The 23,734-nt window shown below is 41.7% G+C and overlaps 1 long non-coding RNA gene across 1 annotated transcript; it reads left to right on the top strand.

Moving 5' to 3' along the window:
• The first annotated feature begins 13,464 nt into the window (after positions 1 to 13,464).
• Positions 13,465 to 14,254, top strand: LOC140593185 (uncharacterized). The gene is made up of 3 exons (XR_011993449.1): positions 13,465 to 13,544; positions 13,941 to 14,032; positions 14,134 to 14,254. It is a non-coding gene; the product is annotated as an uncharacterized lncRNA (long non-coding RNA).
• Positions 14,255 to 23,734: the final 9,480 nt, after the last annotated feature.

The following is a 23,734-nucleotide window of genomic DNA, read 5'->3' as shown; positions in this document are numbered from 1 at the left end:
TGGAGTAGGAACAGTAAAATTAAATGTTATTTCTCCCTTTAGCTGCATAAAAAGTCCCCAAAGTTTCACAACTGGTTCATGGTGAATTATTTTCCAAATGTATCAAAATCTCCCTCCCCCTTAAGAACGTGACACATGCTGGCTGCCAGTGTAGAGCCCAGCCCACCGGCTGCTGCCAATACACAGTCTATGGCTGCTTCGCACAGGTTATGGAATGTTGCTAATATTCGGATCAAAGATTCTAGGGTGTTATTCTACTCTAGGAAGTTCTGCATACAATACATTGTTTTAATGCTATTTTAATCCACGTTATTGTACCAAATACATTGCCGATTTTATCAGCAAAATAAGCTAGATCATATTGCTTAGTTGATTTTGTTTACCCATGCCAACGGTTGCTAAGGGAAGAAAAGCCATGCTTTTAAACAAGGGTATCGTTAATTTCAGCCCAATTGGTCAATAATAGCAAATGCACACGGATTTGACAGAAAATTAAGCAATTTAAATGAAGAAAAGAAAAGAATTATATGGGCGTGCGGTAGACGTTTCTAGTGGGCATTCCCAAGTTGAAATCATGGATATGTTTTTCTTGTCGTGGCGCAACGTGTTTTTTTTTTTTTGTTTCAATCTGTATTATAGTATGCTTGCCCTCCTAAATCTATATGGCATAAAGTAAAAGAACGAAAAGTAATGTAATAAAAGTAGATCTACAATCGCAAATTTAAACTGATAAAGACTTCCATGAGCCGGCAAGAAGACAAAAGGATCACACAGCTAACGACAACATTAACTGTAGCTACAAAGTTTTAAGGTAGGACAATAGGTTTCATTTATCATTTGCCCGCCGTGGCTCTAGTTGGCAAGAAATTCACAGCACATATTATTTTGACCGCATCATATTTCTTGTTGGGTCTATTTGTTGCACCTTATACCATCGTCAGATTTATACATGTCAACTTGCATCTGGCAAGCTAACGCCCGGCCACCTCTCAACTACATGAGCGCACTTCTCCACAACATTCTGACAACCCACGTGTAAACCTGCTGTTTATCTAAGTTATTGGTTTATTAAATATGACACGGGTGGGTAGTATTTGTGATTTCACTTACTGTACCATTTCATTCTGTTGGTGTCCTTGAATTTATTTGTTCCTGGCCCTGCGCATGATATGACTGCCCCCTAGCTACGAGGATGTAATTGTCTTCTTTGGGAAAGCTGCAAAGCAACAATTGCAGATTATAACAGGTACATGGCATTTTGGTTCACTTCTATAGACATTTCCATTTCTATTTCGAACTAGCACATTCTGGATTATTCAAACAAATAATGTTTGTTATGGTACGATCTGTTTGTGCTACGTTGCTACCTGTCTCTATAAACAGAGATGGGTAACCTGGTGCTAACATTAACGTGAGGTAATGGCATTAGGCTGTACTGATTATAATTTGAGATCCAACTTACTGTATCAACTTAAGCCACCTTCTTTTCACTTTTTCCGAGGTAAAAAGCGACAAAAGATAGTTTTTTCAACATCATTCTGCTTTTACAACACGGTACGCCGCACTAGTTTGGACCCACAAGTGGCATGATGACGAAGCAACTAGCCATCCCAGACAATGCTGGCGTTTTTTGTTTTTTTGGGTTTTTTTTTGAGGGGGGGGGGGTGCCCTCGCGAACGTTTTGCCCAGGGGCCCACACAACCCATAATCCGTCCCTGCTTCTATCCCCTTTTTTAAATATGGGCATTATATTAGCATACTTCCAATCAGAAGGTACCACTCCCACAGATAAGGATTTCTGGAATAGTAAAGTTAAAGGTTGGCTAATAATATCCCTTATCTCTTTTCAAACTATACGTAAGATGCCATCAGGGCCCTGTGATTTATTCATTTTGAGCTTAGCTAGGCTTTGTACCACATCAGCCTCAGTTATACATACAGTATATTGCTCATAGACTACGCTGTATTCGTACTAAATGGTGGTAAGTTACTCGTGTTCTCTACTGTGAACACCCGTGTAAAATAATCATTAAACTCATTTACTATATCAATTTCATTTTCAATTACTATCCTGCAAATTAGCGATTTCAGCTTTTAGAGCTCTTTTGGAGTTAAAATATTGGAAGAAACTTTTATTGTCATCCTTAGCCTCCAATGCAATCTTCCTTTCTACATTCCTCTTGGCGAGTCTAATGTTATTTTTAACTCAACCTGTAGACTTAGATACTCCTGTTTAGTTTTGAAATCATTAGTTATTTTCCATTTGTGGAACAGAGCCCTTTTCCTCCTGACTTTATTCTTAATTTCCTTAGTAAACCACCTTGGCTGCAGTTTCCTAGATTTAGTTTTGCTGGAAACAGGTATGAAGTCCTCTTGCACTTGCAACAATGTGCTTTTAAAAAATTCCCATGCCACTTCAACAGTAACCATCCAGTTTACAGTTTCTAGCTTCAGTCTCATACCATTAAAGTTAGCCTTCCTAACATTGTATACTTTTGTTTTGGACTTGGTTGAAGACTCAGGCAGCAGGTGGAGGCAGCAGAACTTCTTGCCCCTACGTTAGTATGTCCTAATCCACAAGGGGGAGTTAACATTCTGATTTCCCAACCTTGTAGATGAAGGAGTTGGAGGACATTGCCAGTGACCTGCCAGATACCAGGCAGAACAGGCCTCACTATACAGCAGCCCTTCAGAGACTGGGCCTTCCATGGTCACCTCTGCATCCAAATTAGACCAGTTGTACAACAAAACCCTAAAACAGGGTTATTTTGACATGAAAGGGGACTTTGATGCAACAACCCCTTATTTAGTTGTGGCAAGTACCAAATATAAAGCACGGCTGCAAAGAATCTGCCAGAGAATATCAGAGAAGTTCCCCCGATGCATGGACTGGACCAAGTTGCATCAGGTTAAGCAGGAGCCTGGTAAATCCTGTAAATGCTACAGCGAACGACTGGTGGCAGCATACTCCAGCTACAGTGAGATGGACCCCCCAGCAGACCGAGAGTGGGATTCCCCCTGGGAGCAACAACTCATGGAGCTGCTGGTGGATGGGATGCAAACAGACATCAAGAAGAACTTCCACATCACAACCACTTCAGTTAATCTGTACATTTGCAGTGTCCACCTCCTGTCTGGTAAATTTGGCAGGATGAACTTTGTATAAACTAGATCTCACTCTCATGTGTGCTGCTGAAGGAGTAAAGGTAGAATAGGTGGAGAATCCTGTTATACAGTCCTAGTAGATTGAGAATCACCTGATTACTACTATAGTTGGACTCAAAGGCTGAGCTGCATAGTGGCCTGGGGGAAAATCATGAAAACATAAACCCACTGATATCCTCAAAACCCACAACCAAAAGGGGAGTCAGGAACGGTGGCCAACCACTTAGCCCGTTAAGCCACATGGAGACCTGAGGAGCAGGCAAACACACTACAGGCTAAGGGGCTACAAGACAGAGGAGAGGACAGGATGGCCAGTGACATGTGCTGATCAAATGGAGACAAAGAAGAGAGAACAGGACACGGCAGGTACGGATTCTGACACAGGTACCGTACTACTTTGTCTAAATATGCCCACGTGCTTAGAATGTTTTACTACAAGTCTTAGACAATGGTATCTCTGAATTACACAGCAATTCAACTCCTCCTGAGGCCCTATAACTGTCCTGAGAAGTTGTTTGTATGCACTTGCTGCCTTGACACTTGTTGATGTGGGTGTGCCCTGCTCCAGCAGTAAAGGGGAGATCACATGCAGAGCTGGTTTTCTGTAGGTTCTTAGTCTAAGTAAAAATAAAATCTTCTTGTCATATAGGAACCAAGTCTCTGGCTGGAAATTTCTACAACAGAGCCATTTATTTATTTCTAGAAAAATATATAGATCCAATGAAGGGACCTGATGTCATAGTAACGCAGGTCACTGTCCATGGTGCTGAATTCTCTACTTGATGGGCTGGTGCTGAATGAATAGGACAGCTGGCCAATGTGTCTGTGTGCTTCCACTGACTGGCACCCTGACATATAATGACTTTTAACAATGAGGGGAAAAAAGTCCAGACAGGAAATTAGTTAACAGTAATTAGTAATCACATATAGTTCTCATTTATAATGATGTAAAATTCAAAAACTTTTTTTTTATTAATAAGCACAAAATATAATCGTGATTTAATGTATTCCTTCCACTCTTAAAAAAGCAAAATATGTCTGACTGACAAATATGTCTAGTAATCTGCACATTTTAATAATTTCATTAATATTACCTAATTTGTTCATCTATTTTCTGTAATCACTGTGTTACAACAATTTTTAAAACTATCTGTGTCATTGTTGATGTGATGTGATGTTGGGTGGGAGTAACGTATTCATGAATGTTGTATTCTGGTTTAGCTATCTTAGCTTTATCAGTAATTCTCATATTTTATTTATCTGACAATCTGAAGCCCCTAGACTCATGTTAAACTTATTTTGTAGTACAGTGTTTATCCAGTTATTTTCAGAGCCCATGTTCTTATATATCTCTCTGTTTTCCATTTTGTCCCAGTTCATGAATTTGTGGAGGACAAGTTCATCTCCATTCTGGTCGTGAACTTCGAGAGGAGCCCACTGACCATGGAGAACTTGCAGTCTCTGGCCCTCAGTGTCCCTTCATTTTATTGGCGGCTCACTGGGGAGGAGTTGGATCCCAGCCTATTGCACATAACACTTGTAAGGCTGCAAGCAGAGTGCGAATTACCCCTCCATAATTGGGGGGTACTGCCTTCATAACACTTCTATGACCATTATGGTCCGCTACCGCGTCAATACGAATAGTCGCCACCAGGATCAATGTTAAGAGTGCAAGATGTGCTAGGGGTGTTTACTAACATGTGTGCAACACACGGTCATGGTCTGGACAGGCGAAAAAATGAGAATCAATTCAGAAGATCTCATTATCCTTATCCCAATCAAAAAAGAATTTGGTTTTGATAACTCCCAGGAATTATCCTAGAAGAAGTATACTAGTAAAAGTAATAAGCCTATACATTTACAAACAGCCTGGTCTGGTCCAGCAGTCTGGTGTTATTCCTGCCCTCTCAGTCCCCCCAGCTCCAACAGCCTTCAGAAATTAATATTTGCGTATTAGGCTAATATCTGTCTTGATGACACAGTAGATCTTAAAGCTCAGCCTAATTTCTAACTCACCTCTTGGTCCTGCACACTGTCCTCATCCTGCCATCTCCCTGCTGCCTGCTCACTGTCCTGCACACTGTCCTCATCCTGCCATCTCCCTGCTCCTGTGCCTCTCCTGCCTTCTGCTGACCTCCACTTTCCTTCATTCACATTAACAGTTTGCAAAACTGCACCTATACCTTTAGTGTAATGTTCTGTAGCTCTTAACACTAATATTTCCTACTTACTCTTCTTTTACCACCAAAAAAGGGTCTGATGTCTCCATTTTTCCTTTTCCTCATAGTGTGTCTGTGAATAAAATCTAATCTATGTTTAACAAAACAGTATCTGGGCTTCTAAAAATGCCCATAAATATGAAATTGTGGAGTGCAGAATCAATACCACTAAAATTCAAATAATAGGGCTTATTATTTGCTAGCTAGTTTTTTTTACGTTGCCCCTATAGGTTTCACTTATAGTAATGTTTTTTCAGAGCATAATGTTAGACCTTCTTATGCATTAACATTAGCCTAATAACAAACCACACAGGCTAAGTGGCAAATTAGTTTCAGAAAGGCAAAATGTATTCATGATAAAATGAGAATGAAAACATAGGGAGTTCATCTCCTTGGAAACTGACCCTGATCGATTTTACCTCACCAAATAAGCTTGTTTTAAATAGAGAACTTGGCTTATCTTGCTAGTTAACGTAACTAACGCTTAAATGCATAGATAACGAGGGCTACATGAGGGGCAGGTGCAGATCATAACAATTAACCAAACACTATAAGACTGGATACTTTACGACAGAAGTGATGGTTACTAACAAATACTCATGGTGTCAAACACTGGGAGATACCAGGAAAACAACTTACAGTCTGGGCACAAGCAAGAATAAACAAGGGTACAAAACAAGGAACCATCACAGAAATACATAATGAACCAAGGATATACAAATAAATAAACCTTAAAATATAAACAGCTGAGGCCTCTGGCCAGCCTCGAGTGCACAGCAAAAGTTGCTCCGGGGGAGTCTGCCGGGCCCGCGGTTTGGGGCAGACCCGCGGTTTGGGTTAGCCTTCTAACGCAGGTTACTGAGCGATACTGGTAATTAGTGAATCACTAACCAGCTTAACCGGAAATGCTGTAAGTGACGTCAGACGCCGGAGACTTGGCGGAAAGTCTGAATGAACAGCGAGCTGAGCGAGGACAGCGAGGGGAAGTTGGAATCACTCGAAGAATACATTGACTGGTACTTCGACACTACAGTCATGAAGAAGAACCTCAATACATCTTCCCCGGGCAAAAGCGAGACGCCGTCATCCAAAAGAAGTCGCCCGGCAGACTCCCCCGGAGCAACTTCGCCGACTAGTAAAGACTTCGCCGACATCCTGGAGTCAATCGACAAGCGATTGTCCAGCTTCGACGCGAGGTTGTCTCTGGTCGAGATTTTGCATCAGGAGTTCACATCCCTGAGGGAGTCTTTGGAATTCAGCCAGCAACAGGTGGAAACACTCGCTGCTGAAAACGCCTCACTACGGGGCTCGGTAAAGTCTCTAACTGAGAATGTGACCAATCTAAAAGAAGAAAATAAAAAAATAAAAGAGACTGTCATCGATCTCCAAGCCCGTAGTATGAGAGATAACCTGGTGTTTTCAGGCATCCCGGAATCTGCTGAAGAGGACGCAGAAATTACGGTTAAAACATTTATCAAGACCCACCTGAAGCTTCCAGAGGACACTGTGGAAAGCATCTGCTTTGACAGAGTCCATCGGCTGGGAGCTAAGAGGCCTGGTGCCCTGAGACCGCGTCCTATTGTGGCCAAATTCGGGAATTTCAAACAGAAGCAGCAGGTGAAGAGCCGCGGCAGGGAGCTGAAAGGAACAGACTTTGGCGTAAACGACCAGTTCCCCAAAGAGATTCTGGAGCGACGCAAAGTTCTGTTCCCAATCCGACGCAGCTCCATCCAGAAGGGCTCCCGAGCTGTTATCGCCGTGGACCGGCTCTACGTGGATGGACAGCTCTACCGCGACCCTAACATCACTCCCTGGTTATATTAACGCCACTCCAGATAAGAACCTGTTATATTTTTCTTCTTTTCCCAAATCCTCTTCTGTTTACATCAATCTAGCTTATACATGTTAATTCGCTAATTTAATGTTAGGTCATAACAAATACACTACCGTCAGTCTCCGCGGCGTTACAGTGCTAACAATGTTTATGTTTCTATGTTTCTCACTAATACCCTTACTCGCGTGACCGCGGTAAAGTTAGTTTGCAGTTTGTGATTCGGCATTCCTTTGAGTTTATCTCGACAGTGCGATGAGGTAAACTAGTAAACACAGTGGCATTTTGTTATTCGTGATTTGTGAATTCGGATGACGTCATTTCCCATCCCGAAATCTGCGAATATTATACTTTGCCTTTTTATTGTCAAACGCGAATAATAAAAAAACTTCACCATATAAACAGGTCCAGGCAGGTTCATTCTGACCAGTCTGATTTGTGAATTTTTTCACAGTCCTCAGTTCATCTGCCAGTGACTGATAAGCGCTGAGACAGAAGGGATTAAAAACACTACGGGACCGTTGAATGCTTGAATCTGATTGGCTGACGAACGTTCTGAGGTGTGCAATTATTTTCAGGGAAACGCACGGCGAACGTAGTTCCAGGCAGCTCTCTTGACCGTATTACAGTTCCATATCACTTCGCATAGTTAACTTTAATAACGGAAATTAGCATACAGTACCTATACAGCACACAGGACTAACAAAAACAACAACATGACAGACGATTTTCCGAAAGTAAATTTTAATATTTACGGTGAATATGAAACTTTCAACAACTGGGCTGCAGCAGTATTAGACAGTCCAGATGAAAAACAACATAAACGGAAGCGGACATCAAAGGCAGCCAGCAACAACAAAAGACATAAAACGATCAGCGAAGAACAGCTAGACATACTCGAGGGAGAAAAACACGAAGAAAACACCAAAAAAACAACAGCTAATGACGTTTTGGAACTAGCAAAAGAGTCGTTGGATGAGATGCGGAAGAAATAATCCTACTCACAATAGCGATTTAAGTAGAAAAACCGGACGAATCCCTTGAAATATATCATCTGATCGATGTCTTGAGGTGTGGCAACCGTAGTATAAGCGGAATAATTGACTCCGGACCGTTGAATTATTAGAAAAATAATGCACACCCGAGGTGTAACGGCATTACCACCTCGGGTGTGCATTAGTTTTTCTAATAATTCAACGGCCCGTCGTCAATTATTCCTTACATATCACATGCCATAGCAATACATGGGCTACATCACATCCTAGTGGCCAAAACATCCAAACAAAGTGGCCCAGAAGGACCAAACTAGGCTCAAATTGATCAGTCTGATTTGTGAATTTTTTCACAAATCAAATGTGGTCAGTCAGTCATAGGTCAGTGTGTGCATTAGGCAGCCGGTGGGAAAAAGCACTGTTTTTACACATGAACCTCACTAATAATGAACATACCCTCGTGAATCACATTTTCCATGTTGTTTTTGACAAAACATGATTTGTGGAAGAATTCACAAATGTATTTACTCGCATATCGTCCCTTTTTTCACTTATAAGGCCAATGCCATAGCAATACATGGGCTATGCCAAATATATTTTGCCATGGCATATTTCTGTTTTCAAGGTGGTTGTGCCCTTCTTCTTTTTGTCTTGTTTTTCTTTTTAAATTGCATATTCATTATTACATGACTAGCAAGAATGAGACAACATGTCCAGTATTCTATTATAATAAACTTTTACATTACATTATATACCAGAGATAGCTGAAATAATTTTGTCTAGTATATTTTATCTTGGTGTATTTCTTGTCTTTTTATAAAGATATTATTATTATTACACTCCCCCAAACTACAAACTCATATCCATTTTGTTCCTAATGAATTTTTCCAGAACAGTACAGAATATGTTGCCGCAGTTCCCTGATACAGTATGTCATTGTGCGCTCATAATATATTCTTGTGCGCACCAGCTAGTTTCTGGTGAGCAACTTATATTTTTACGCACGAGAACATAGCGGTCTTGAACAAGAATCAACATAACAGTTGTGAAATACTAATCTCACATTTGTTCATCATTAATGAATCATGACGCATCTTTTATCTGAAGTAGCTGCTATATTTGTTCATGATTTTTACTTCAGTAGTGCCTGAGCCCAAATATTTGTGCCCCCTCAAGCAAAATCTTACCAGAAAGGCTCAGGTTTATCACGCAGTTAAATTTAAGGTTATAAAAATGTTTTTTTTTTAAAACTGTATCCTGCCACTTTAATTATTGCGCATGCTTTAAATACTCCGAATGTATTAACAAATACTAGCGCACGTTTTATTAAGCCGTGCGCGCGATGCCACTGTATGCACGTAAATTCCCGCGTGCTGTATTGGACAAATATGGCAAAACTTCGAAGAGGACAAAGGCATGGAGCTCCTGATTTTTGGAAGGAATGTGGAGGAGTGGAAAGACTAATCCGTGAGTTCTTGAAATGCCCTAGTGTAGAAGAGAGGATTCCATGGGGCTCTAGTATATGGTGTGAGTTGTCCCAAAATGTCTTTGGATGTGCTACGCAGAAAAATAAAAAATGGTTATCTGTGGTATGGCACAGCAACAGGAAAAATGTCAGAACACGTGTTCTTAGCAAGCGAAACACCAAAAGACAAAGCGAATTAAAGCAAAGTGATCATAGTGACCTGACACATAGAGAGTCAAAAGATCAAAATTGTTACCATGACATAAGTGAGAATGGAAATGTAAACAAACCCTGTGCATATGAAAGTGATCCAGCTGAAGAGAATGTGGAACCAAAGGATGAAATTGGCTGGAGATCAATAAAGCCATTTAAAAAAAAATGCAAAATCTTCATAAAGAATAAGGATTGGAAAAAAATTGCACCTGCAGATGGGGAAACTAAACTGAGAAGACCCTGGACAAGCATAGTCTACAAAGAATTCAGGAAGAAAAATCCATCATGCCCAATTGCATTCAAATATCAGAAAATTTGGAGACAACACAGCAACAATTCTTGCCCTTATCTCCAGCTGAAGGCAGTGTGCACATTTTCTGATTGTCAGGCAAAATATGAGTTCATACGAAAAGAACCACCACACACCAGGAATGTTATGATCTTGGTTACATGTACTGGACAAGTAAAACATGCTAAGGCTGAAGTAAGATTTCGCCGGGCTAGTTATACACACCGTGGCAAAATTGCAAAAGCAATTAAAGATGGAGTGAGCAACTACTACTACAGCAAACTAAGCTCAACTCCAGAAGCTGAGTTAATAGCTGGGAACCTTTCAGAATGTCTCACAAGGAATGTTCTGAAAACTATAGCATCTGAAATCAAAAAGAGTTCCAGGCTACATGACAATGTAGTCATGGAGCTCATGATCACTCAGAAAATACTCCGCGAATGTGACACAGAATTCTACAACTTTCCAGGGTATATGCAGCACTTGCAAATAGAACCATTTGCAGTGCACATGCATACAGAACAAGGAATGGGGATCCTTCTGTCACACCTTAGAAAGAAGAGAAACACATCTTTGTATCTTGATGCAACTGGAGGAGTAGTGACCAAGATACCAGGTCAGGTCAAGAAAGTTTTGTATTATGCCCTTGTTCTTCCCGGAGATGGTGTAAATCACCCCCCACTTCCAGTCTCAGAGCTGCTGACAAATGAACACAATGTGCCGAATATTTCCAGCTGGCTGATGAAATTTGTGTACTACATCTACAAATTTACATCTCGCCAGGTACGCCACATAGAGACAGACTTCAGCTGGGCCCTGATACAAAGTGTGCTCCTGTCATTCAACAAAGAAAATGTTGTCAACTACTTGGAGAGGGCACACAAAATCTGCCATCATATGGTTGAGAAGAAGGATCTCCAGAGATTCACTGTAGTGCACATCTGTGCTGCCCACATTCTGAAAGCAGTGTCCCATGCCGTCACCAATGTCACAAAAGACAAAGGCTTGCATGATTTTGCAATATTCTGCTTTGCTCTTTTGCAGAATTCTACAAGCCTGGAGAAAGCCAAGGCAATATTCTTGCAAATGTGTGTAGTATTCTTAGGTATGAAGAACACATCAGCTGTTAAAAAAGGTATTGCCAAGCTAAGCAAATACATCCATAGGGACACTTGGGATGCAGAAGGGGAAATGTCCCTCAAAGCTCACATCCCAGAGGAAGATGACTTTCAGGGGACAGTACACACCATCACAGGCCGCTCCGCCTTTACACAAGAGTTCAGGAGTGTCCATCAGAAAGCCCTAAATATTCTAAGCAATGAGGACCATTTTGATGAAGACATGAACATGTACAAGTGTGAGGGGATTGTGGATTTTTTTATGAGAATTTACTTAGGCCTTTTTCCACTATGGAGTGGTATTCTCCTTGATGACCTCTCACGCTATGTGACAGAGAGCAAAGAAGAGAAGCAAAAAGAAAATATGGCAGAGAGGAGAACCAGGGACACAAACAGCCATGTGGAAAATTGGTTTGGAATATTGAAGAATTCTATTTTGCAGAGGAAAAAAAAAAATGAGGCCAGCTGATTTCATCTGCAAACTTCACTCCTCCCTCAAAGGAAGATACAGGGAACACATGATTAGACATGGACTATCATTTACTGCTAGACCACTAAATAAAAAAAGGAAAGGGGAAGCCCTCGAGCTGTCTGAAGAGCAGTGGGCAAAACGTGTCAGCGAAACCCCTTCCAAATCCAAATACTACAGTGTCCCAGTTGCAATACCTACCCCCAAAAAGGCAAAAAAAAATAAGACAGAAAGGGATCAGGACAAATCAAGTACCAATCATGAACAGGACCTAAACAGAACTTCTAAGGCTTCCAAAACAGACAATAATCCTAAACAACACAGAAAATGGTCAGATGTAGCCATTCTACAAAATGCAGAAGAAAAGGTACTTTGCATTTCATTCGTTGTCTTATTCAGTGCATACATGCCTGAATTCCATCCATCCATTTTCTGAAACCACTTAACCCATTCAGGTTTGTGGGGGGTCTGGAGCCTATGGGCGCAAGCTGGGGAACCATCCAGGATGGGGGGCCAACCCATCACAGGGTGCAATCACACATGCACACCTATAGGCAATTTGGCAATTCCAGTTAGCCTCAGCATGTTTTTGGACTGTAGGGGAAATCTAGGGTACCTGGAGGAAACCCCACGATGACACTGGGAAAACATGCAAACTCCACACACAAGGGCCCTGGCAAAGGATCACACTCAGGTCCCAGTGGTGTGAGGCGACAGTGCTGACCTCTGCAGCACCATGCTGCCCCATGCCAGAATTATTTAACTTAATTCATCTTTTTTTCAAGATGCATGCACTGTGGGAGGTGTCAGACAATGAAGCCGTGATAGCAGTCATGTCCGCTCCAGAGAGACTGAACACACCCGTTTTGAGAGTCACAGATTTTAAAACTCTGTGTCCACATAAATGGCTAACTGGAGAGGTAAGATATTTTACAATGATAATTCTACAATGGAGGGCGGCATGGTGGTGCAGTGGTTAGCGCTGTTGCCTCGCACCTCTGGGACCTGGGTCACATGTGCGTGGAGTTTGCATGTTCTCCCCGTGTCGTCGTGGGGTTTCCTCCGGGTACTCCGGTTTCCCCCCACAGTCCAAAGACATGCTGAGGCTAATTGGCATTGCTAAATTGCCCTTAGGTGTGCATGTGTGGGTGGCTGGTGTGTGAGTGTGCCCTGCGATGGGCTGGCCCCCCATCCAGGGTTGTTCCCTGCCTCGTGCCCGTTGCTTCCGGGATAGGCTCCAGACCCCCCGCGACCCAGTAGGATAAGCGGGTTGGACAATGGATGGATGAATTCTACAATGGTTTAATTCAGATGATCATATGTCTTTCAGTTGTATTTAATTTAGAATTACAATGTTAGACAAATTTGTGTTGTATTTCTATAATGCCTTTTTTCCTTTCTAATCACCATTCAAACATGAAGACCATCGAATACTACCTACAGCTTACCAAAAATCAACATAACACTGCAAAGCGCATTTTCTTATTCAGTTATTACACTGTGGGTGTCATTATGAATGGACAGGATGATGCAATACGTCGCCAATTGATGTCACAGGTAAATAATCTGACATTATATTATATGTTTCGTAGTATATGCAACATGGTAGGTTTGCTGTCAATAACTTTGCATGTAAGCATGTAACGCTCTTTTAATGACTGTTGCAATATCATATTTACAGTAATTGTATGTTCTGTGACATGTGTTGTATCCACAGGTGAATTTTGATGATTATGATGCAGCAATGGGAGTCCTTAATGTGAATCAACACTGGAAATTGTTGGTGAGTTTTATCTTACCATAATCTTGCCGTAACCAAAACAAGAGTGACAGATAACAAATGTAAAAATAATGCATAATGAATTGTAGGCTAAATATCGAACAGTGTTGTATACTATTATGCCAAATGAATATAACTTTAGTTGCAGTTAATAATTTTACTCTGTATTACCTATTAATTCACAATAATGCTGTACTATGTGTTATATTTATATAAGTACTTCACCAAAAAATATTTTGAATACTTATCACTTCAAAAATACATTGAACAGCAAGCTACAATAGTTCAGAGTTCAAACTACAAGATAAAATCTATTTGTTCTCAAAATCTATTTGTTGACAAGCTCATAGCAATGTAATGAAAATAATGAACACAATCAAACTTTTGTTTTTCCTCCAGTTTCTCAACGTTGCTTCAAAAGAAGCAATGATTATTGACCCTATGAGTCTAAATGAACAAGCTGATTCAAAGGAAGCAGGGCAAAAATTTAGGTATTTAAAAATTGTGAATTGATATTATAATATACAGTAAACAGCGGCAATGGATAATTTACCGGATTCATTGTAACATGTAAGACTGTTCTTGTGTTTAGGAAATACTTCCAAATGCGCCACAACATTCTGGGGAGAAAGGAATGGTGCTGCCACAGATGGAATCCGGCCACAGTCCCCCACACACATCAACAGGATGGGAGCAGTTGTGGTGTTTTTGTCATGAAGGTCAAAGACAATAATTAGAATATTACTGCAATAGCCTATATTTTGAAAGTGTTTAATGCTGTTTTACTAAACTTTTAGCTTAAAAGCTTTATTTTATGTTTTATTAAGCTGTGAAAGTTGTCACGTAAAATTGGCAGCTAATACGAGTTATGTCATAATGTTATGCATGTACTGTCTATTTTCAGATTGGAGAGGAAATCCTAAAGATGTTCCCCGATATACCAAGTCAAATCAACATTGATGGAACGCTAAATGGTGTCAAGCGTTTGCGGGAAAGGATAGCAACCACCATTTTGGCCTCCTCGGGCAAGATTTTTTATTTTTATTAAATTAGTCATGCACATTGCTTAAGTCAGCTTTGGCAAAATGGAGGGGTTGGTCTATGGATTTAGAATGGGACGTCTTAAAAGTTCCTGTAGCTGTAATGGCCAGGTGTCCCCATACTTTTGTCTGTATAGTTCATGTTGGTTCATAAAAAGTCTTTCATTTCATCCTTACCTCTTTCTCTTCCTCATTATTGTGAAATTTTACATGAATGTCTGTTGATAGTTATGTCTCATTTATAGTTGACGATTTACATTTGAAATAAAATTATACGTGTCACAAAACTACAGAATAGTTAGTTTAGTCTTGGTCATTTAGTCTCAATTTCTGTAAAATAAAGAAAGTAGAAAATAAGTCAAAATTTATATACCATCTTCCAAATAACAGAGCCAGTGAAGGATGTTTGCCAGTTGTGTGGCCTGAAAGAGACGGCAGGGAAATCACTTTGGGTATGTATATTATACTTAAAATATATTATTAAAAAATTATATTAAACTACTAAAATATACAGAATGTGACAGCATGAAGGACTAATATTTATATTCTGTTTTGAAATTAAAATAAAAATGACATGAATTTAATTTGTAAATGAATTGTTGTCATACAGATTCAGTGTGATGCTTGCATGCTTTGGACTCATACGAAGTGCACAGACCTGACTCAGGAGGAAATAAAGTCAATCACTAATAGCAACAGTAAATGGTTTTGTCAATACTGTACAAATGCAATTTAACTGTTGTCACATGTGAAAGGAAATGTTTTCATTGTTTTGAAAATGATTAAAAATATTTCAAGAAAGGCACTGCACTATTATTGTATTTATATATTTAATTAGTCCACGGGTTGTGGTGTTCAAATATTAAGTTTGATATGTTCATGAAAGACTCATAAAAAAGGCAAAATGAATGACAATGAACAAATATAAATATCACATTACATTACTGTTGAAACTGTTTAATTGGTCATGACTGATGTTAAATCTTTTATTTTTACAAGGTAACAAATTGTACAAAATATTACTGAAATTTCTGTTTGGTAAAAAAAAGCTGTTAAATGTCAAGTAAAAACATATTATTCAATTAAGCTTTTGAAATTAATTTCAATCAAACCACAATACAAATATTTGGGTCTCTCCTCTAATGAGCAAGTTGACTGTGATAGCAATAGACAGAAATGGAGAATCCTGTGGTAATCAATAAGTCTGAAAATGGAAATGCATCCCCTTTTGGATGCACTGGATTGCAATTAATGAACTGTGGAAGTGTGACTCTCAATTTGTGAAGATTTCTTTCAAGGCAAATTTTATGAAAAGTTACGAATGGTCTCACTTGACAACTTTATGGCACAATGGGAGAACTTCCATACATGTCAATAAATTACTGACTGTTACTTGCTGTTCTCAGCAGGATGCCAATGCCATAAAATATCCCAATTTAAATAAAAGACACCAAATACTGCACATAAACGTCATCTTTTCTGCTACTTTTAAGGTATGTAATATTGGTCACATATCTTTTAAAGAAAATTATAATTTCAGACATTTTTAACACAACATAACATGTCTAACACCACACCACTTAAGAGTAAATTGTTATTAAAAAGTACATTTTAAAAGAGTAAGACATTGTGCTTTAAAAGGGTATGTTCATTATTAGTGAGGTTCATGTGTAAAAACAGTGCTTTTTCCCACCAGCTGCTTAATACATACACTGACCTATGACTGACTGACCACATTTGATTTGTGAAAAAATTCACAAATCAGACTGATCAATTTGAGCCTAGTTTGGTCCTTCTGGGCCACTTTGTTTGGATGTTTTGGTCACTAGGATGTGATGTAGCCCATGTATTGCTATGGCATTGGCCTTATAAGTGAAAAAAGGGACGATATGCGAGTAAATACATTTGTGAATTCTTCCACAAATCATGTTTTGTCAAAAACAACATGGAAAATGTGATTCACGAGGGTATGTTCATTATTAGTGAGGTTCATGTGTAAAAACAGTGCTTTTTCCCACCGGCTGCCTAATACATACACTGACCTATGACTGACTGACCACATTTGATTTGTGAAAAAATTCACAAATCAGACTGATCAATTTGAGCCTAGTTTGGTCCTTCTGGGCCACTTTGTTTGACTGTTTTGGTCACTAGGATGTGATGTAGCCCATGTATTGCTATGGCATTGGCCTTATAAGTGAAAAAAGGGACGATATGCGAGTAAATACATTTGTGAATTCTTCCACAAATCATGTTTTGTCAAAAACAACATGGAAAATGTGATTCACGAGGGTATGTTCATTATTAGTGAGGTTCATGTGTAAAAACAGTGCTTTTTCCCACCGGCTGCCTAATGCACACACTGACCTATGACTGACTGACCACATTTGATTTGTGAAAAAATTCACAAATCAGACTGATCAATTTGAGCCTAGTTTGGTCCTTCTGGGCCACTTTGTTTGGATGTTTTGGCCACTAGGATGTGATGTAGCCCATGTATTGCTATGGCATGTGATATGTGTTTTTAATCCCTTCTGTCTCAGCGCTTATCAGTCACTGGCAGACGAACTGAGGACTGTGAAAAAATTCACAAATCAGACTGGTCAGAATGAACCTGCCTGGACCTGTTTATATGGTGAAGTTTTTTTATTATTCGCGTTTGACAATAAAAAGGCAAAGTATAATATTCGCAGATTTCGGGATGGGAAATGACGTCATCCGAATTCACAAATCACGAATAACAAAATGCCACTGTGTTTACTAGTTTACCTCACCGCACTGTCGAGATAAACTCAAAGGAATGCCGAATCACAAACTGCAAACTAACTTTACCGCGGTACTCGACCTTGTATGTCTTTTTCACTTCTCCCTGACTTCCCTGCACCGATCACCTGCTTTAAATTTCTACTCAATCACACACAACACCCTCGATTTTTACACATCTGCACGACATAATGTACATATGTACTTAGCTTCACCACAACCACTCCGACCGTATAGTGCACACAGACATATAGGATACACATGCACACAAGCGCTCACACGCTCGTTCGTATCTGACTCATGTGCACGTGCAATATTAGCTACACACACATGTCTATGGGCACACTAAGGTTTGTCTCATGGAATGTGCATGGAGCTGGCTCCAGAGAGAAGAGGTTAAAAATATTTAGCCAGCTTAAAAAACTACAGGCAGACGTTGTTTTATTACAAGAGACTCATAGACCTGCCACAGCTACAGATGAACTTAAAACACCTGAGTTTCCTAATGTGTTCTCAGCCTGTTATAACTCTAGGCAAAGGGGAGTAGCAATTTTAATACATAAAAATGTTCATTTCACATTACTCAACACAATTATAGATCCAGAAGGTAGATTTATAATCATTAAATTATTTATACTTAACAAGAAGTTATGTATTGTTAGTATATATGGTCCAAATGTTGATAACCCTTCATTCTTCCACGTTTTCTTTACCGCACTCTCTGAACACCTATAGATAGCGCACTCGTTCTTGGGGGCGATCTCAATTTCGCACTAAATAAAGAAATGGACAGGCTCAGTACAGCTGCTCAGCGCAATTGGGAATCCATAAATATAGTTAAGCAGTACATGAGCGACTATGGTCTTCGCGATGCATGGCGTTCTCTTCACCCCAACCGTAGGGAATATACTTTCTTCTCACACGTCCATCGTCTGGATTATTTCCTAATCAGTAGCTCACTGCTGAGTGACATTTCAGACACTGAGATACACCCTATAGCTGTCAGCGATCATGCTCCTGTATCTTTAACCCTAATAAATAAGAAAGCCATTCCACCAATTAGAAACTGGAGATTTAATACATCATTGCTTAAAGATGGAGATTTTATTAACTATTTCGAAAAAGAGTGGGCTTTATATTTAGACTATAATGACCTGCCTGGAACATCAGCATCTGTTCTCTGGGAAGCAGGCAAAGCTGTGATGAGAGGTAAAATAATCTCATTCTCATCACATAAAAAGAAACGAGAAAACAAGTATATTCAGGAATTAGAAGAAAACATCAAATCCTTAGAAGAAGCTTATGTATCATCCCAGGAACAGGAAATGCTGAATAAAATACGTAAAGCAAAATTAGAATTAAATAAAATTATTCATAAAAAAACACAATTCTTAGCACAAAGACTTCGCTGGCAAAATTATGAATATGGTAATAAATCAGGTAGATTTTTAGCTAACCAGTTAAAAATAAATAAAGAAAAAACAACTATATGTGCTGTTAAAGACTCAACTGGGGATACAGTATATGACCCTGAAAGAATAAACAACACTTTCAGGGACTTTTACAAATCTTTATACTTACCACAGATAAACCCATCTAAAGACGAAATTGATCAGTTTCTTGATAGTATAACCCTTCCGAAATTATCAGATAATCAAACGATGGCACTGGATTCTCTGCTGACACCAGGTGAACTCCAGGAAGCTTTGAACAGTATGCCCAATAATAAGGCTCCAGGCCCGGATGGATTTCCAGTAGAATTCTATAAAGAATTCTGGACAATTCTGTCACCAACATTCTACAGAATGTTGCAGGAAACCAAGGAAAATGGTAGACTACCACCAAATATGAATTCTGCCAACATTAGTCTCTTGCTAAAACCAGGCAAAGACCCTATATTGCCTACCAGCTATCGTCCAATATCACTTATTAATGTTGACCTTAAAATAATCTGCAAAGCTCTCTCAAAAAGATTAGAGAAGATAACCCCTCACATAATTCATCCTGACCAAACTGGTTTCATAAAAGGGAGGCACTCATCAACAAACACACGTAGATTACTCAATCTGATAGACTATTCGTGCAATAAAAACCTTCAAATCATAATATTGTCTCTAGATGCAGAAAAAGCATTCGATAGAGTTAGTTGGAGTTTTTTATTTGCAACATTACACAAATTTGGTTTTGGAACCTCTTTTATAAACTGGTTAAAATTATTATACAGTTCCCCAACAGCATGTGTTAGGACGAATGACCAAACATCCTCTAGCTTCTGTCTCAAGAGGGGCACCAGGCAGGGATGCCCTCTCTCCCCCTCACTGTTTGCAATTTTTATTGAACCACTAGCAGCAGCAATTAGACAGGCTATAGTGATTAAAGGCATCAAATGCAAGAATGTGGAACATAAGGTCAGTCTTTATGCGGATGATGTGTTACTTTTTCTCCAGCATTCACAAACCACTCTCTCTGAGGTAATTACATTAATAAACTCTTTCTCAAGAGTCTCAGATTATTCAATAAACTGGTTAAAATCTACAGTTCTTCCAATTAACTGCTCCTTTCAGAACTCTTCCTCCACTCCACTGCAATCTGGGGATATTAAATATTTAGGTATTAATGTTTCACCTAGGCTGGCAGACTTAACTAAATTAAACCACATCCCACTTTTAAAGAAGGTAGAGGATGACCTGGTTAGATGGAAGTCCCTGCCCATATCACTCATGGGAAGGGTTGCATCAATAAAAATGATGGTGTTACCAAGAATTAATTATTTATTTGCAATGATTCCAAATAAACCATCACCTGACTGGTTTAGATCTCTGGACTCCGCCATTTCTAAATTCCTTTGGAAAGATAAACCACCGCGTATTAGCTTAAAAACGCTGCAAAGGACCAAGGACAAAGGAGGACTAGATCTGCCTAACTTTCACCACTACTTCTTAGCCAACAGGCTTCAAAACATCTCAGGATGGCTAAAACATACCCTCTTAGATGAACCTTGGCTAGACGTAGAACAGGCTCTATGCAATAACATAGACATTTCGGATCTACCATTCATTAGCTCAAACATTAAACGACATGAATGCTTCAAAAGCATCAGTATCAGCTCTTCTCTGACAGCATGGTGGGAGTTTCTTAAAATGACTTCATTAATCCCATGCAAACGTACTCCCATCTGGAACAACCCTGACATACTACTAAACAATAATATGATAAATTTCCCGGATTGGAGTTGTAAAGGAATTAAATACTTGGAACATATATTCGAAGAAATAGACTTTATCCCCTTTGACTTATTAGTTAAAAGACATGGGATTAACAAGAATAGATTTTTAGAATATCAACAAGTTAAATCTATAGTAAAAAGGAAATTCAAGTCTAATCAAATCAAATTACAAATACCACCAAGGGTGGCAGAATTCCTTAATCTCAAAACCCCCAAATTACTGTCTAAAATATACAGGACACTTTCCAAAATGGATGATTCAATATCCCTTCCTGTTGCAAAATGGGAGGCAGATTTATCAATCAGCTGGAACCACAATTTCTGGTCTAAGACATGCTTAAAAACCTTTGAACTGATTAGAAGTCCCAATTTACAATTAACACAATACAAAATCCTGCATAGAGTGCACTATACAGGGCATCGGATGTTCAGGATGGGTTTTACATCTTCTAACAACTGCTCACACTGTCAAGGGGATGCACCTGACAATTACATCCATGCTCTTTGGTTCTGTCCACCTGTTCAGATGTTTTGGCGCAGGATTTGTGAGGACTTATCAAAGTGTCTGAAATGTACCATTCCAGCCTCTCCTTCAGTCTGCTTGTTGGGTGACTTAGATGGTGTCACTACCGAGATTAACACAACCCACATGGCTTTCACCGCTTTATGCATTGCTAAGAAGACTGTCCTCATGAACTGGAAAACTAAAAATAACCTTAATATCAACCAATATAGAGAGAGTTTGCTGGACCATATTAGTCTTGATACAGCTTCTGCCGCCACATTAGAACAATCTCTCTGGGCTCCTTTGATCAGCTCCATCACCTAGTGGCGGTGGGGGGTCGCAGGTTTGTCCCGCTTCGGTCTTTGTTGTTGGTGTGGGGGGGGCCTATGGGCTTGGGGTGTCTGGGGGTTCCCTGGGGGGGGGGGGTTTCTGGGGGGGTTCGGCGCTGGGACGGCGGTCCTGGCCTGGATGGGGCTTTGGTGGCTCTTGGGTGGCGTCTTTCTGGCGGCTGCATGCAGCGCTGCTGGGGTAGCCTGTGCCGGCGGACGTTGGGTACCAGCCTGGCGGCCGTGCTGCTCCTGGGTGGGTCCGGGGCGGGCTTGGGGTTCTGGGGGCGCTCTGCCTCCGGGCTGGGGTTCCGGCTGGGCTGGGGGGGCTTGGGTCCTGGTGGGTGGGTCGCCGGGGTGTGGGCTGGCGCGTGCACTGGGGCCCGGCCACGGCGCGGGGACCTTCGGCGCATTGGAGGGGCTGGGGGCCTCTTTAGCTGGTGGGGAGGTTGTTACCATCTGCCCGCAGGTGGTCCCTGCCTTAGGGGTATCCACTCTGCGGGGGTGGGGGGGAATCCAATAAAGTAGAAGAATGGACCCAACCTGGGTGTCTATTGTCTTATGTAGTCTGGGAGTTGACTGAATGGTGGGGTGGGTGTAGTTTTTCCCTCTGTGGTGGGGTCTGGTTGGCTGCCCCGGGCTCTGTGGTGCCCGGTGGTGCCACTGCTCTGGGCCCCCGGACTGGATGGGCCTCGGCTCTCCCGCCCTGGGTGGATTTCGGGGAACGGGGGTGCTTATGGGGGTCAGCGGGGGGGCTGGCTCCAGAGGGGGGGTACTTTGCCCCCCCCCGATCCTTTCCTCCCCATCCCTAAATGCTTCCCTCCTCCCGCTCTGTCACCCCAACACATATAGGGCTTTGAGGTGCAGGTGCGTCGCTGGGATGCAGGGGAGGTATTCCTCCTCTGTCCCCCCGTGACCACCTGTGTCTCAATCACACATCACAACTTAGACACTCTCATTACTTACTCTCTCATGACACATACATTTAGGGCCTTGGGGGTGGGCACAAGGAATGGCGTCCAGAGGGCGGTCTGTTCATTCAGCCTTACCTCTGGTGCCAGTGCCCACTTCTCAATTTTAAGTTGCACATATACATTGAGGGTTCTGGGGAGGGGCCGAGCTGACACCAGCTGCTGATTGGCAGAGGGTGGTTAGTACCATGCCCTTCCCCTGTTTTAAAGCACTTTAGAACAACACGCACCAACACCACATATGAGCGGGCGGAGGGAAGCATGGGGTCTTTTCACACCCCCGTTCTCTGTTCACCATCTGGGGCCGGGGGCTGGGAGGAGCTGGCCGTCCGGTCGGGGTCTGGGCTGGTGGGCTTCTCGGCTGCTGTGGGGTCCGGGGTGGTCTTCTTGTCCCCATGCCAGAGGAAAAAAGGGATCCATCTCCGAGGTCTGGTGGCGGATTGCCCCTCTGGGGGTGGTGGTGCCTAGATCTCGGAGTATAGAGTATACAGTATATGGGGAGTGTGAATGTGTGTACGGCGTTCATTTCTGTGTCTTCATGTTGGGCGAATGGGTGAATATTTGTTTATGTGTGCATGAGGGTGGGAACGTATGCTTGTGTATGTGTACGCCTGTTTGTCTATACGTATGTGTCAGGTTGGGTCTTAGACTCCACCTGAAATAACATCTCAGGCTCTATTCCCCCCCGCCACACTCCCTGCTGGTGGATGAGGCCCCCGGCCGCCGATGCGTTGGTGGTTCTCGATGTCCGGGGCTGGATGCTCTGGTGTGTGCTGGCTCACTCTCGGCGGTTGCCTGCCGGGGCCTGGCCCTTCCGGCTCTGTCGGGGCCCTGGCTGGGGGGTGGGGGGGCCCTTGGATCTCTGGGCCCGGGGTCCGGTCTGCCCTGGTGTGGCCGGCCGCTGGCGGGGCCTGCGTGCTCGCTGCCACGGCCCCCTGGGGCTCCTGCGATGTGGCTGCCGGATGGCCCCCCTCCGGAGCGCTCCTCTGCCCTTTTCTCGGTGGGGGCTGCAATTGTCCCTGCGGTGGTTCTCCTGGGGTTCCCGTGCCCTGTGGGGCCTCTGGATATCTGGGGCCCGGGTCTCCTCTGTGTCGACTTCATGTCCTGGGTGGGCGGGGCTGTGGCTCCCCACACACACTACTAGACAATTACATGGAGAAACCTTAGGAACACCAGCGCGCTGACACACACAGGTGCTCACGGACACATGCTCACGGACACACACTGTCTTGATCGGCTGTTGTTTCTGGGCATGGGTTGTAAGGCTGGTTGTGTGTGCTGTTCAACAACATTTAACGTTTGATGGTCGTTGTGATTAGTACAGATGTTGTATGTTGTCTTTCTCTTTTCAGCAGACATGGA

This window comes from Paramormyrops kingsleyae, chromosome 10 (genome assembly GCF_048594095.1).
Source record: "Paramormyrops kingsleyae isolate MSU_618 chromosome 10, PKINGS_0.4, whole genome shotgun sequence".
NCBI classification, from domain to species: domain Eukaryota; kingdom Metazoa; phylum Chordata; class Actinopteri; order Osteoglossiformes; family Mormyridae; genus Paramormyrops; species Paramormyrops kingsleyae.
Note: the sequence above shows the minus strand (reverse complement) of the source record. Positions and strands in the feature narration are given on the sequence as shown.